At 38.9% G+C, this 14966-nt stretch overlaps 1 protein-coding gene across 5 annotated transcripts in view; it reads right to left on the bottom strand.

The window, feature by feature from the left end:
• Positions 1-14966, bottom strand: part of gal3st4 (galactose-3-O-sulfotransferase 4) — a 142417-nt gene that overhangs the window by 31057 nt on the left and 96394 nt on the right. The window lies entirely within an intron of this gene.

Here is a 14966-nt window from a genome sequence, read left to right on the forward strand (position 1 = left end):
CTCAAAGTTGTGGAAGCTGCGTCTGCATCTGTGGCTGTGTCTTCAAAATTATTATAGATCTGGCTTGATCTAATCACAAAACCACATTAATTAAGAAGGTGCATCAGCACCACTACTTTGTCAGGAAAGTAGTCACATCTTCAAAAGAACTCTATTTTATTCTAACTTACCCATTGTTTCACAATCTGGTATTATATATAAAAGAGTGTGAACATAAAACATGAGAAAAGATCTACAGGAATACAAAATTCCACACCTATACATTTAAAACAGCTTTTCTCCTTTTTTCAATATGATTTTACATGAGCTGTGTGTTATAGTGAACATTTACAGTATCAGTGTAAATGTCTGATATCTATTGTAATATTCTTAGTATTTTTTTTACTTCCTTGGCGTGCTGATGTAGCATGCAAGTAAATCATTTCATTGTACAGCTGTGCATAGAACAGGAAACCTAAATTAACATCCATTTGTAACAGATGCACTAGTGGGCTAATAAGAGTTTTGTCAAATTCTAAAAGGACTAACAAACTCTCAATATCATACATAAGATCTAATTACTATTTCTGGTTTTGATATTCAAAACAAAATAGTATCCACTCTAAATTAAACAGTTTCAGATCACCACTTAATTACATTTAATCTTCCTCTGCCTTGCCACTAATTATGCAGATTAAAACCAGACATCTGCATAATTGTGATTACAGCGCAAAAAAAAAGTTATAGGTATTTTTGGGAACTGTAACTTTATTATTCACAATGATATATATTTGCTTACATACTGTGTAAGGTTGTACAGCTAAATTAAAATGAAAACATTAAAATGCCAAGAAATTTCTTCCACTCTGATTACTATTAAAAAAAAAAAGTAAAAAAAAAAATGAAAATAGCCTTCACCTACTATTTAAAACAGTGACTAATTTAAAACATACATAATCATCATAAACCTATTTTAAATGCACATTTGCTTACCAAGTCCTTGGAAAAAACAGTAATCTTGCAACTTTAGCATTTCCTAAAACTGTACAATCTATGGTTTCAGTCAGGTCTTTGCTCAGGCTATAGTACAAAACCAGTTAATAATATTACAATGTCCTCTGTTATGTAATATTGAAAGTAATGTGCAAGCCTGATGAGATTAAGGACTAGCCATATAATTATCAGAAAATTTAAATACATAGCTTCTTTAAATACTACACACAGAAAGCTGTTATGGAAAACTGGATGGTGGCAAACTTGGATGCCATCATGAAAAATCCCCTTCAGGAGGCGCTCTCATAGAGCACTTTCAGCCACAGGCTCATTTCATCATTGTGTGCTAAGAAGCACCTCTGGAAGTATTTTCTGCCCACTACTATCAGGCAATTAAATGCATCCTCCTGATATAGTATAAATTAATTTTGAAATATACTTTCTTTTAATTTACTTATCAATTGATTGATTAATTGGCTGTGTTATTAGTCCTATGAGTCTGTATCCTTGTTTTTTTATTCTTGTTCTGCTGCATGCATCTGAATTTCCCCACGAGATTAATAAAGTTTATCTAATCTAACTGAATAATAAGTGAGCCACATCTTAATGAGAAAATGTTTGGTTTATAACATAAAGCAACAAGGATGGAGGTATGACACTAGGGTTACGAGTGTTTGTGTGTAATGCAGACAGTAATGTCAATAACTGACTTCATAATAATATTAATTTCATAAATCTGTAATATTTGGAGAGTTTCAGCGTGTCTTTTGCTTCTGTCAGAAGCTTTTCTTTTCTAATATGCACTATTGAAAGAATTATTGTACTATACAGGAAAGTGTGAAAGGTTTTATAAGGTAACCAGGAGATAAGATGTGAAAAAAGAACATAATTATGTCGAATACCAGGAGAACAAGAATTACAGAAACCAAAATGAAAACACAAGGCATGAATGAGAGTCAAAAAGAATCAAAACTAATATCTTAGCCAGCAGACTATTAACCAAAAGAAAAGCAAAGATTTGTTCCAATACTTAGAATCTGAACTCAGATACGGGTATGACCTTATGGAGAACTTTTATCTCTTTGCATCGTGAGTGACAGTTCACAATCTTAAAGCACACACGCCCCCAACAACAGCACTCAAAAATGGTGATGGAAACAAACAAATAATACAAAAAATGAATTCCCAGGGCTGGAAAACACCCTAATCAGCTGCAAACCTCATACACAAATGGCCAAGGAAAGTCAGAGAACTGTAACTAAGACAAAATATCCAACAAGAATATTATCACAATTCTACACTCAAATGTTGCTTTTGACTTTATTGACTATGGTATTCTATTTTAAAGGTCACATACTGTTCTTAAGTCTTAACTTCACACTTCACACAAATGAAAAATTAAAAAGTATATGCTATTTCTTGCCCTACTCATACCTTCAATGCATTTCACATCTCTTAATCGGTGCTCCCTTTCTCAAGTGTGTTCCTGTAAAGCCTGCTTCTCAGACAAACTCTGTCACTATTTTCAAAGCACCTTTCTCACCTCATGTCTGGTTTTATACTTACTATCTTTAAAGACGACTCATTCTGCACACTTCATACATCTTCAGCCATCTTTGTGCATCCCATACTCGCACTTCCTCTTTTGTCATGTCATCAAAGCCAAACTGACCCATCAGATTGCTCAGAGGGACTGGGCATGCAGACCTTAGTGTTTTATTATATAATAGATAGATAGGTGTGTACACTCTGACATTAAATATGATGACCCCCAGGGTTCATTGCTGGGAGCATGGCTACTTTCTCCATATATACTATCCTAAGCAGATACAGTTTAAAACTATATTTACTTTTAGGCATCTGCAAAAAACACACAAATATTTATCACTGAGATGCAATGATGTTTCTCCTAAACTGTTTTAATTAGTCAAGTGAATAAGGGATAACTAGAAAAAATATCTCCAGGTGGAAATTCTGACAAGTAACCTCATTTTAAACACAATTTTGCTGAATCCACATACAAGTTTTGTTATCTTTGACACTAATCACATACTGTAGTACATCACTGCGCCATTCAAGATGTGGTCTTCTACATAACAAATGTAGAAAAAAATTAAGGTATTTCTTGACCGTGCATAATAAACAATGCACTTGCACAATACCAGAAACACATACATACATACATACATACATGTTGTTATCTGTAGGGAATGACAAGTACACCCGAATATCATCAGCATAGCAGTGTTATGAGAATTAATTGGACGTCTTCTGTGATATACACTTCCTCACTAGGTCATGCTAAGTAGAAGAAAAGAAGACCTAGCACTGATCCTTGGGGCACCCTCCCCTGTTTGCCTAATGCAACTTTAATTTATAATGTAACTGTAGTAATCATCATGACCAATTATTACTTATCCGATTGTGATCTAATTTTCTTTTTGTTATCCTATTATGTTACCTGGTGCTACTGGTACTTTTATCAAGTTACAGTATCAACTTAATTTTTCTCAAAAAAAATCTCCAGATCTTGTGTTCACAATGGAAAGACTTGCAATATGCTAGTGCCTGAGTAACAAATGAATCCAAGACTTATTTAGGTGTCGTATTTGGTATTGACGTCTTTCAGTTTACCGACTACAACTTTCAGTTTTCATTTCGGCAATTACTGAAAGATGCGATAACACTTTAGTTTAGGTACTGCATGTATCGACTACTCATACACTCCTATGTAAGAAGAACTTAATGGCTCCTTGTTACACTTCCAAAACATCACTAAAGTGGTTATTCAATGAAGTATGCAATATCAAGAGAAATATGTCCCACACAAGGGGGCTCCGCCCCCTGCTCGCTTCGCTCGCCTACCCCCGGCGTTGGGTATCCTGAAATACATTAGTCGAGCTCGTTCGTTTTGGAGCCGTGCCCGCATTGCCCGCGGCATTTCAGACGTGCGTTGTAGGCGCCTGCGTTCATTGATTTTATCCAGGCGGGCTCGTGTTTGTATATCCGTCAGTCGAGCTTGTTCGTTTTGAACCCGTGCCTGCTGTGCTTTCGCAGTTTCAGACGCGCGTTGTAGGCGCCTGCGTTCATTGATCTTATCTAGGTGGGCTCGTGTTTGTATCGTTGAGCTGTACTGTGTTTGAATTTGGTGTAAAGCGTTCAGCGGTTTGTACAATCCCAAGCAGCACATTATTCCTAACTTCACTCCGCAGTAGTGCCACTCACAATATGGCGGTGACGCCTGCGCCTTCACTCCGTACCATCTTTGTGGACCTGTGGGGCCTCTGTAGCCTCTTCCATTTGAATCTGGGCTGCAGCGCAGTATCCTCTTTTTTGTGTGGCTGTGTCGGTAGTCGTTAGCTATGGGCGCATTGTTGCTTCATTTCTCATTCACGTCAGTTGAGCTCTTTCGTTTTTGGGCTGTGACTCCTTCGTGTGCGGTGGATACGACTTCGCTTGCGGTTTATGAGACGTGCACTGTGCGCACCTGCGCAGTACATCTCATGGTCCCATCGCCGTGTACCTGCGTCCATGCCATCCGGTTTACTATCCTAACTTCACTCCGCAGTAGTGCCAGTCACAATATGGCGGTGACGCCTACGCCTTCACTCCGTACCATCTTTGTGGACCTGTGGGGCCTCCGTAGCCTCTTCCGTTTGAATCTGGGCTGCAGCGCAGAATCCTCTTTTTTGTGTGGCCATGTTGGTAGTCGTTAGCTATGGGCGCGTTGTTGCTTCATTTCTCATTCACGTCAGTTAAGCTCTTTCGTTTTTGGGCCGTGACTCCTTCATATGCGGTGGATACGACTTCGCTTGCGGTTTATGAGACGTGCGCTGTACGCGCCTGCGCAGTACGTCTCATGGTCCCATCGCCACGTACCTGCGTCCATGCCATCTGGTTTACCATTCTCGGTTAGTAATATGGATAAGCCACCTCAGACCATTCCGAAGTGTCTATTTTATTATACCATACTGCAGAGAAAAACAGCCACTTTATTGAAAGGTTTGTAACTGTTAAGACCAAAAGAAGACTTTGTTAAGATCTTGTTACATAACAGTATGTGAGTTGAAGAAGCTTTTTCATAGTTTCTAAACTAAAATGTTACTTAAGATACTTTTGATTTCAGTGCTATGGTCCTTGCCAGACTACTGACCAATCTCTTGTAACCTCGCTACATCTCTGTCTAAACTCTCAAACTATTCAGGCTCACGATTTTCCCAAACAGTCATAATACAGACACTCTGGTCTAAAATGTGTGCACAAAGAAAATCAAGCAGCACTGTGCTTTCCAGTATCATGTTCATCTTTTTTGCTTCAAAAACAAAGCAAAAAACAAGGAAGACTAGTAAGTAGGGTGCCAAGGGCCCACCCTCAATGGGAGAACGTGAATAATGCACAAGAGCTACACAAAAATGAAATTTAGTCCACAGTAATTGAAGTATTACTTAACTGGTTCATAGACAAACTAGGATCTGCTATCTGGTGTGAGACTGTATATCTGTGTAACTGGCAATTAGAAGAGCAGAGCCATTAATTTAGATCAGTTGTTCTTGAAGTTTTTTTTTTCTTGCAACCCCAATTTTGCCTATTCCGCTTCTTTGCAGCCTGTAATCACAATGTAACAGAGGTTGGGGGATGGTTGGTGGTCCCCCCCATGGAGAATTGCTACTGACCATCATCCAGGAATGGGAGGCCCCCCTAGAAGAATCGCTGACAAAAACCGTCTGTTGAGGATTGTTTCAGTCATGTAAGCAGTAACCCATCGCAAGGCTTTCTGCAAACCATTCACAACACTTTCTCATTCACTTCAATTGTAATTAACAACTCAACGCAACCCAATTAGAGATCTCACAGCCTACAACGGCTCTCCACCCATAGTTTAAGAAACACTGATTTAGACAACAGTTTTCTATATTCGCTTTGCAACTTTCTTTGTACATATTCATTTTTAAATACCGTAAGTGCAAACTTGTTTAAACATTGATTCAGATGCTTCTACAAATCATTTATTTATTAGTGACTGTTTCGGTAAACAAAAATGAAGTTTGCACTGGAATAGTGAGTCTGGTGGGAGGTGGAGTAGATAATTGCAAAATATGTCATTAATATTTCCACACAGGAATTCCCAAAGGGACATTGTTATAACAGATGTCAAAAAAAATCCCCATAATATAAAGCATCACAAAAGTTGGGGGGGATGTTGTGATTTTCTTTAATATAATATTGCATTCTCCTCTTCAAAAGGGATTTTGTTTTACCTGAAACCTGTGTGTCTATCACAGAAATAGCCAGAAACCCTCATTTCCAAACTTCTATCTCTCTTGCTCGAACACTGGTCTCTCTATCTCCTGCTAGTTCAGTGTTTGCCTCACTCTTCTACTGACTCGACTTTCCACTGGCCTCTGACATAAAGGCATATTTTTAACTCCTTCCTAGAGTCATTTTTGACCAAGCTGTAGAATGACTTCTGAGGCTATAGTGGCCTTACATTTGCTCTATGGACAACAGGCCAAAACTATCTATAAGAGAAGTACAACATGTTTTTCTACATTCCCTCCTGGAGCTGTGTGCTTTCTATCAGCCAGGAAGTGTGGCTACCACTGGGTCAGCTTCCCTGTCCCCCTGAGAACATAAGAAATTTAACAAATGAGAGAAGACCATTCAGTCCATCAGACTCACATGTTTAGCTAATAGCTAAACTGTCCTAATATCTCATTCAGATACTTCTTAAAGGTTTTCAATGTAGTTCTTAAGCTTCACTTTCTCTTTAGGAAGAGGGTCAGGAATTCTTGTCAATGGCTGAGTCACCCTTCTCCTGGGGTGCTTGGGAAATGCTGCATGCTTCAGCCAAGACAATCCCTTTCTCTGGCACTTATATGGATGCAAATGCCTCATCTTCCTCAAGGCTATACAGCATACTTATAAGACATACTGAGCACTAGAGCTACCAGAGTGCCTTGTAAGCTGTCCTTTTGAGTTTTTCCCCTAAGAAGAATTAATTGGCACAGAATGCAGTTACTACTCTGTGTTTTGGAGTACAGGTTGTGCCAATTAGTACCTGAATATAAGTGAGAGAGCAGTGAATATATTCCTGGTCTTATATATTGTTCTTTATACAGCCTCCAGTTAATCCAAAATGCTGCTACAAGAATTATTACAAGAACAAGAAAATACAAACACAGAACATCAGTTTTTAAATCCTTACACAGGCTCCCAGTTAAGTTTAGGGCAGATCCTCCTTTTAACATATTGAGTTTTAAATGGCCAAAGTCCAGCTTACTTGTCTGAATTTATAATGACTTACAAACCAGAACGTACATTAAGATCTCAAGATCCCGGTCTGCTTATGATTCCAAGGATTAATAAAATAACAGTGGGAGGTTGAGGTTTTAGTTACAGGGCCCCTAAACTGTGGAATGGTCTGCCTGCTACTATAAGAGATGCCCCTTCAGTCTCAGCTTTCAAATCCCGGCTGAAGACTACTTCAGTTTAGCATACCCTGACTAGAGCAACTGATTAACTGTGCAGACTGCATCTCTGTTGTTAGTCATTAGCACTAAAATATAAGTAATATGATAGTTATAATTTGCTACTAACCTTCACCTATTCTGTTTCTCTTCTCAGTACTCAAATGTGGCACTTGGTAAAGTCATCTATGATGGAGGATCACAGGAATCGTCAGGTAGAGGGGTCCTTTCATCGGATTGGCTGGCCCAGCGCTATCCAAGTTCTGGAATGGAATTGGGGGAGACAGCTTGATGGCTCAGGTTTCCAGGACTCTAAGCAAATCCAAATCATATTATGTGATATCATCTACTGTTAAATTCTGCTCTGTACTTGTAAAATATTTATTTTACTGTTATACTGTATTGAGGATTACTTTTGTTTTGTACTGTGTATTGTATTGTATTTTACTGTATTGTATTGACCCCCCTTCTCTTTGACACCCACTGCACGCCCAACCAACCTGGAAAGGGGTCTCTCTTTGAACTGCCTTTCCCGAGGTTTCTTCCATTTTTTTCCCTACTAGGGTTTTTTTTTGGGGGAGTTTTTCTTGTCTTCTTAGAGAGTCAAGGCTGGGGGGCTGTCAAGAGGCAGGGCCTATTAAAGCCCATTGCGGCACTTCTTCTGTGATTTTGGGCTATACAAAAATAAACTGTATTATTTTATAAATTGTATATAGCATTTGTCCAAACTGAACACTAGATTCGGCCAAGGGTTAATTTTGCCACACTTGAGCTAAAGTCCTCAGTGTTTTGTTTGAATTGGCTTCCTGGCAGATGATGACAGTCTGAATTTTAGTTTAATTAAAAAAGGAGTTACTCCTTAAAAAGGACTCAATGCAAATAAAACCTATAATAGAAATTAGCATTTTTAATTCTGCAGTAAATAATAACTGACAAGAAGAGAATACTCCCCTCAATCTTCACGCATGTGGTCTAACAATATATTTGTTAAGTCACGGCAATGTCTGATGTTTCTATCTAAACCATTTACGTTTCTAAGCCTTTTTAATCCCGTTACTGCATCACAGGGTGTGCTATGTATATTTAATAGGATGTTTCCTGGCTGGCAAATGAATACCAAGTTCAAAACAGGATACAGGACACATCTCCAAGAGTGAGAAATACACACTGGTAACTTTGTTTTCATCAACGTAAGTAGACATGTCTTAGAGAGAGAGAGAAAGAGAGAGAGAGACAACTGGAAACCACTTAAATAAGTCATGGAGAGATGCCCACCAGAAACTCTAGAGTTTTCAGCTTGAAGGACAGTTGTGTGCAGGCTCACTCTTTGCAGGAATAAGGGGACAGGCGCCCTGCCCGGGGTTTGTTCCTGCCTTTTGCACCCTGTGTTGGCTGGGATTGGCTCCAGCAGACCCCCCGTGACCCTGTGTTAGGATATAGCAAGTTGGATAATGGATGGGTGGATGGTTAGAAAAGAGAGGAGTCAACACTGAGCTTAGGAAAAAGAAAAAAAACAACAACACATTCTTCTGTTTGCAATGTCGGGAAGTGAGTGACAGCATTAAAAAAAAAAGAGCCCAAATGGGGTAATACGACTTGTTTTATGTTTGTCATTTTCCTTTTAAGTCCTCTTTGTACTCCTCTCTATCTTGTGTACTTTACTTAATAAATAAGGAAGTTTAAAAAAAATGTGACTCTTTTGGAACTATTCAAAGTTAAATTCTTATGAGTCATAAGTTATTATCTGAGTTGATTTCATAAATATAGCTAAAATCTTGCAAGAATGTTTAACCGGGGCAGAATAATAAACATATGTATAGTAACAGTACTACATGTTGAGAGTCATCATACATTCAAATACCAGTCAGCCACAACATTAAAACCATCTGCTATATGCAATGTGGCGTATTAAGGGACTTGATATGCTGGTAAAATCACTTGCAAATATGAATCATTTACAGGGCTTATACTGAAGTATGCAATAAATATAAAGAAAAATGTGTCTCACTTAAGCCACCTCAGACCATTCTATCTGCATAATATTATGTAGGTTCTCCCTTGTGCCACCAAAACAGCTCTGACCTTTTGAAGCATGGACTCCACAAGACATCTAATGGTGTCCTGTGGTATAAGGCACCAAGGTATTAGTACCAGTTAACATCCATATGAATGCCAGGACCCAACGTTTCCCAGCCGAACATTGCCTGGTGCATCACATGGCCTCTGTCCGGCTTGCCTTCTTCCCATAGTGCATCTTAGCGCCATCTCTTCCCCAGGTAAAGCACATGCACCCAGCCAGCAACATGATCTAAAAGAATACTCAATTTATGAGATCAGGCCATGTTCTTCCATTGCTCCGTTGTCTAGTTCTGACACTCGCAGGCATTTTGTAGGCAGTTTTTTTTAAATCAACTTAATGGCCATATAAAATTTCTTGTATTAGATATTCGTAATTTCTGACATACTTCAACTTACTCTCTACAGGAACACTCAGAGTTTTGAGGTCACAGCACAGGGCCACCTATTTGTACAGCACCCCTGAACAGCTATTTGTACAGGACCGCTGTTAAGGGCCTTGCTCAAGGGCCACTACGGAGTAGCATTCCTACTGTCACTGCCAGGAATCGAACCGGCAACCTTTGAGTTACGAGCCCAGATCCTTTAGCTACAGAGCCACTCTGCCTGATGGTGAACAGGGGTCAGTATGGGCACTCGGACTGTTCTGTGGCTAAGCAGTTCCATACACAGAAAGCTGTGATGCACTGTGTGTTTCGATACCTTTCCCTCATGGCCATCATTAAGTTTTTCAGCAATTTTTGTTACAGTAGCTCTTCTGTGCGATTAGACCAGACGGGATAGTTTTGCTCTCAAGACGCATCGATGAGCCTTGGGTACCCATAACCCTGTCGCTGGTTCACCAGTTGTCCTTCCTTGGACAACTTTTTGCAGGTACTAAGCTCAGTGCATACCTGGAACACTCCACAAGACCTTCTGTTTTAGAGATGCCCTGACCCAGTCGTCTAGCCATCTAGCCATCACAATGTGGCCCTTGTCAAAGCCACTCATATCCTTACACTTGCCCATTTATCCGTCTTTCAATACATCACTGACTGTTCAATTTCTGCCTAATATATCCCACCCCTTGACAGGTGCCAATGTAATGGGATAATCAATGTTGATCATATCATCTGTTGTGGCTGATCATTGCATATCCATTGCATAACCTTCTTATTAATTTCAGTGTGACTAGTAGCCAGTACTGGTCCTGTCAGCAGTGGGCAAAATCCAGAAGCTAATTCTAGATGGGACGCTAGTCTTTGCCAAGTATATATCTCTGAAACCCAGAGCCTCCACTCTGGAGCTCCAAGTACTACACTATTGTTAATGCTATGGTTAAGATTAGGCTTGTGGGAGGGTTATCTGACTCAAATAATAAGAGTACTGTCAAGTAAGTTAGCTCCACCTGTTTGGAGCTCCAGGGTGGAGGCTGCAGAGATACCACACTAGTCTTTGCTGGCAAATATCCACACTCACTTGCACAGTGGTCAATTAACTAAAAATACTGTAAGTCATTTCATATTCTACCATTTATATTACACCATACACAATTCTGGAGAAAAAAAAAATTCAAAAATGATCACTACCAAACTTTATATAACAACTGTCATGACAGGCACTATCAAAAGGCTCTGGACACAGAAATTTAGAATAATATTATCAGCCTTTACTCTGTATAGTGCATTTCATCGTGACCAATAAAAGAAGAGTTCTGCAAAAATGAGTGATATTACACTGAATTACTATATCTATTATATATTATAAAAAAAAAAAACTAAGGTCTGTGTGTTCAGTCCCCCTGAGCAATGTGATTGGTCAGTGTGGCTTTGGTGTGATTGGTCAGTTTGGCTTAATGGACGCAACGGAAGAGTAGTAGTAAAGGTGTATGACAAAGTCACCTTCAAAAACAGCAAGTATAAAACTGAAAAGGAGGTGAGAAAGGTGTCTTGAATAATGACAGAGTCTGAGAAGGCTTTACGGGAACACAATCGAGGGAGGGACTGCCGGTTAAGAGATGTTTACAGACACACAAATAAAGAGGGAAGTTGCTGTAGGTACACATAGTAAAAGAGATAGCAATTTTTTAAATTTATTCTATTACCATGGCTAGTGACCAATAAAATATAATAAAATATTTTATAAGGTTGTCAAAAAATTATAGGTGATATAACAGTCAATTATTATATATAATACCTTTCAAAATGAAAAAAAATATATAAAAAAAAAAAAAACTGATTTACCATTCAAGTTTTTTATATTACTTTACTGCTTTTCATACTGATCATAATAAAAAAACTATAAAATATTGGCACTAATCATTATTTTATATTGTGTCTTTCAACATCATCAATATCATAAAGACACATTTCGTGCTCTTTTGCTTCACCACACATTTTAATCATTAGAAACAATGACTCATTACACATAGAAACATTATTGATTCCAAGGTAAAATCCATTCACTCCAGCTGGACCACAAATCCTGACGTCATGGTGCAAAACAGTAAAAACAAAGCGCAGACTATGCAACCTATGTGTAGTTTAACACTGAACCTGTGATAATGTGCCTTTTATACCTGGCTAGGCATTACGCAGTCTGACGGCAGTAAGGAAGACAGAGCCCCATAAGCACCTCTTACACAGTATGGTGCCATTGGCCAAAGTTGTTCGAGGATAATGTGTCGTGTAAAGGATTAGCCGCAGTAATGACCTCAAATTTTGCCATCATCCTCTTTTCTGTCACTGTGTCTCATGACTTCAAGGTAGTACACCTGTAGTACTGTTGGCCTTCCCAATCAGGTTATTCAGGAATATGGCATCCCCAGGTGTTAATCTAGTTTCTAATTTGCAATTTAAATGTTGTTAATTTCAAGGCAGATTGCATGCTATGCTGGCTTTGGAGAAGGGCTTGTACAATTCATGCTGTAAATATGAGGATATATTACATTCCTGCCAGATCTGGCAATGATAATGAACAAAATGCTTGGCACTTTGTGCATGAGATCAATTATGTTTTCATTTTTAGAACATTACCTACAGTAACTACACTTTCCAAAATATGCTGTAATATAATTGAAATATTATTTATTCATGTTGTGGGATAATACTCACTTTGAAATACAATGTACAAAACAATTTATATATTAATTAATTCGAATAAAGAAATTATTCATAAAAAACACCATTAAGCACATTATTGTGTAGAATAAAAGCAGGCAAAATAACACTAAAATATTTGTCTCAGACGCTTGTGGCTTTAGATGACTCGTAATACTTCTAGAATGTAGTGTAGCAGTGTGTAGTGGTTAAAGTTTTGAACTTCAAACCCTGAGGTTGTGGTTTCAAATCACACTACTGACACTATGTGACCCTGAGCAAGTCACTTCAAGTGCATGTCCTCCAATTGGAAAAACTACAGAAATGTAAGCAATTGCTTCTTAGATACAATATTAGAGGTCACCATTGATATAGGCGTCAGCCAAATAATCCACTTTAATGAAATAGTGTCTGTGAGTCTGTACAGTTGCTACATCTCTGTCATTCCAAAAGATTGTGCATCACAAACAATCTATACTAATAAAAGGCAAAGCCCTCACTGACTGACTCACTGACTGACTGACTGACTGACTCACTCACTCATCACTAATTCTCCAACTTCCCGTGTAGGTAGAAGGCTGAAATTTGGCAGGCTCATTCCTTACAGCTTACTTACAAAAATTAGGCAGGTTTCATTTCGAAATTCTACGCGTAATGGTCATAACTGGAACCTGTTTTTTGTCCATAAACTCTAATGGAGGAGGCGGAGTCACGTATCGCGTCATCACGCCTCCTACGTAATCACGTGAACTAAAAACAAGGAAGAGATTTACAGCACGAGTCAAACGCGGGAATGAAGGTAAATGACGTTAATTTTTCAGTGTCTTTTAATACTGTGTAAGCATACATATTAACACATGTGCAATTAAACGTGTGCATTTACTGGGTGATTTCTCAGGCTTAAAAGCTTGCCTTATATCAAACGCGGGAACAAAGGTAAATAACGTTAATTGTTGAGTGTCTTTTAATACTGTGTAAGTATACATATTAACACATGTGCAATTAAACGTGTGCATTTACGGGGTGATTTCTCAGGCTTAAACGCTCGCCTTTTATTAAAGAGGTAAATGCAAACTGTTTTCATTCTGAAGGGCACAAACCACGTTAGATTTCATGCTCAAGAGTAAACTCAGCACACAGCTTGGTCATATTACAACCGGTTCATTTTCCTCAGTTTAAAAAGGTTTACTTTTCTTCTTAGTAAAATTTTTAAAGCAGTACTTTGCCGCTGCGAAGCGCGGGTATTTTGATATATATCAAAATATATCGCGTCATCACGCCTCCCACGTAAGCACGTGAACTGACCCGCTGCCGTTTGCAATGCCATATTCGCGAGATACAAGTTTAATGAGAAGACACGAGGTATGGACATCGCAACATCACACAAGGCAGTGGCTCACGTGAAGTGACTGAACGCAGCAGGAGTGATCACTTCGATGAATCAAACCTGTTCAAAAAACACATTACACAATTGATAAGGTACGAAAACAATATGAAACCGATTGTGGATTTGCGTATAGCCACTGAAACTTTCTGACGGCACGAGACTTCAGGTCACGTGTCTGCAAAAGAACGTCATTGAGGCAACTATTTTTACTGCCGGTGGCTCAGGGGAGAGAGTTTTTATTCCTCGCATCCCCGTTATACCCTCTGATCTCCCATTTCAATTCAAACGCCTCCAATTTCCACTAAGGCTCTGCTTCGCAATGACAATTAATAAGTCTCAGGGACAGACCCTACAAAAGGTTGCCACTGATTTGAGGCAAGACTGATTTTCACATAGCAAACTGTACGTTGCATGCTCAAGAGTAAGCTCAGCACACAGGTTGGTCATATTATAATCAGAGGGGCGAACTGACAACGTGATATACAAAGAGATCCTTAACAAATAATTATTGATTCATTTTCCCTCAGTTTAAAAAGGTTTACTTTTCTTCTTAATAAAAATTTTAAAGCAGTACTTCGCCGCTGCGAAGCGCGGGTATTTTGATATATATCAAAATATATTGCGTCATCACGCCTCCCACGTAAGCACGTGTTTTGGGTCATTGTCCTGTTGCAGCACCCAAGATCGCTTCAGCTTGAGTTGACGAACAGATGGCCGGACATTCTCCTTCAGGATTTTTTGGTAGACAGTAGAATTCATGGTTCCATCTATCACAGCAAGCCTTCCAGGTCCTGAAGCAGCAAAACAACCCCAGACCATCACACTACCACCACCATATTTTACTGTTGGTATGATGTTCTTTTTCTGAAATGCTGTGTTCCTTTTATGCCAGATGTAACGGGACATTTGCCTTCCAAAAAGTTCAACTTTTGTCTCATCAGTCCACAAGGTATTTTCCCAAAAGTCTTGGCAATCATTGAGATGTTT

Source organism: Erpetoichthys calabaricus, chromosome 3 (genome assembly GCF_900747795.2).
Source record: "Erpetoichthys calabaricus chromosome 3, fErpCal1.3, whole genome shotgun sequence".
Taxonomy (NCBI): domain Eukaryota; kingdom Metazoa; phylum Chordata; class Cladistia; order Polypteriformes; family Polypteridae; genus Erpetoichthys; species Erpetoichthys calabaricus.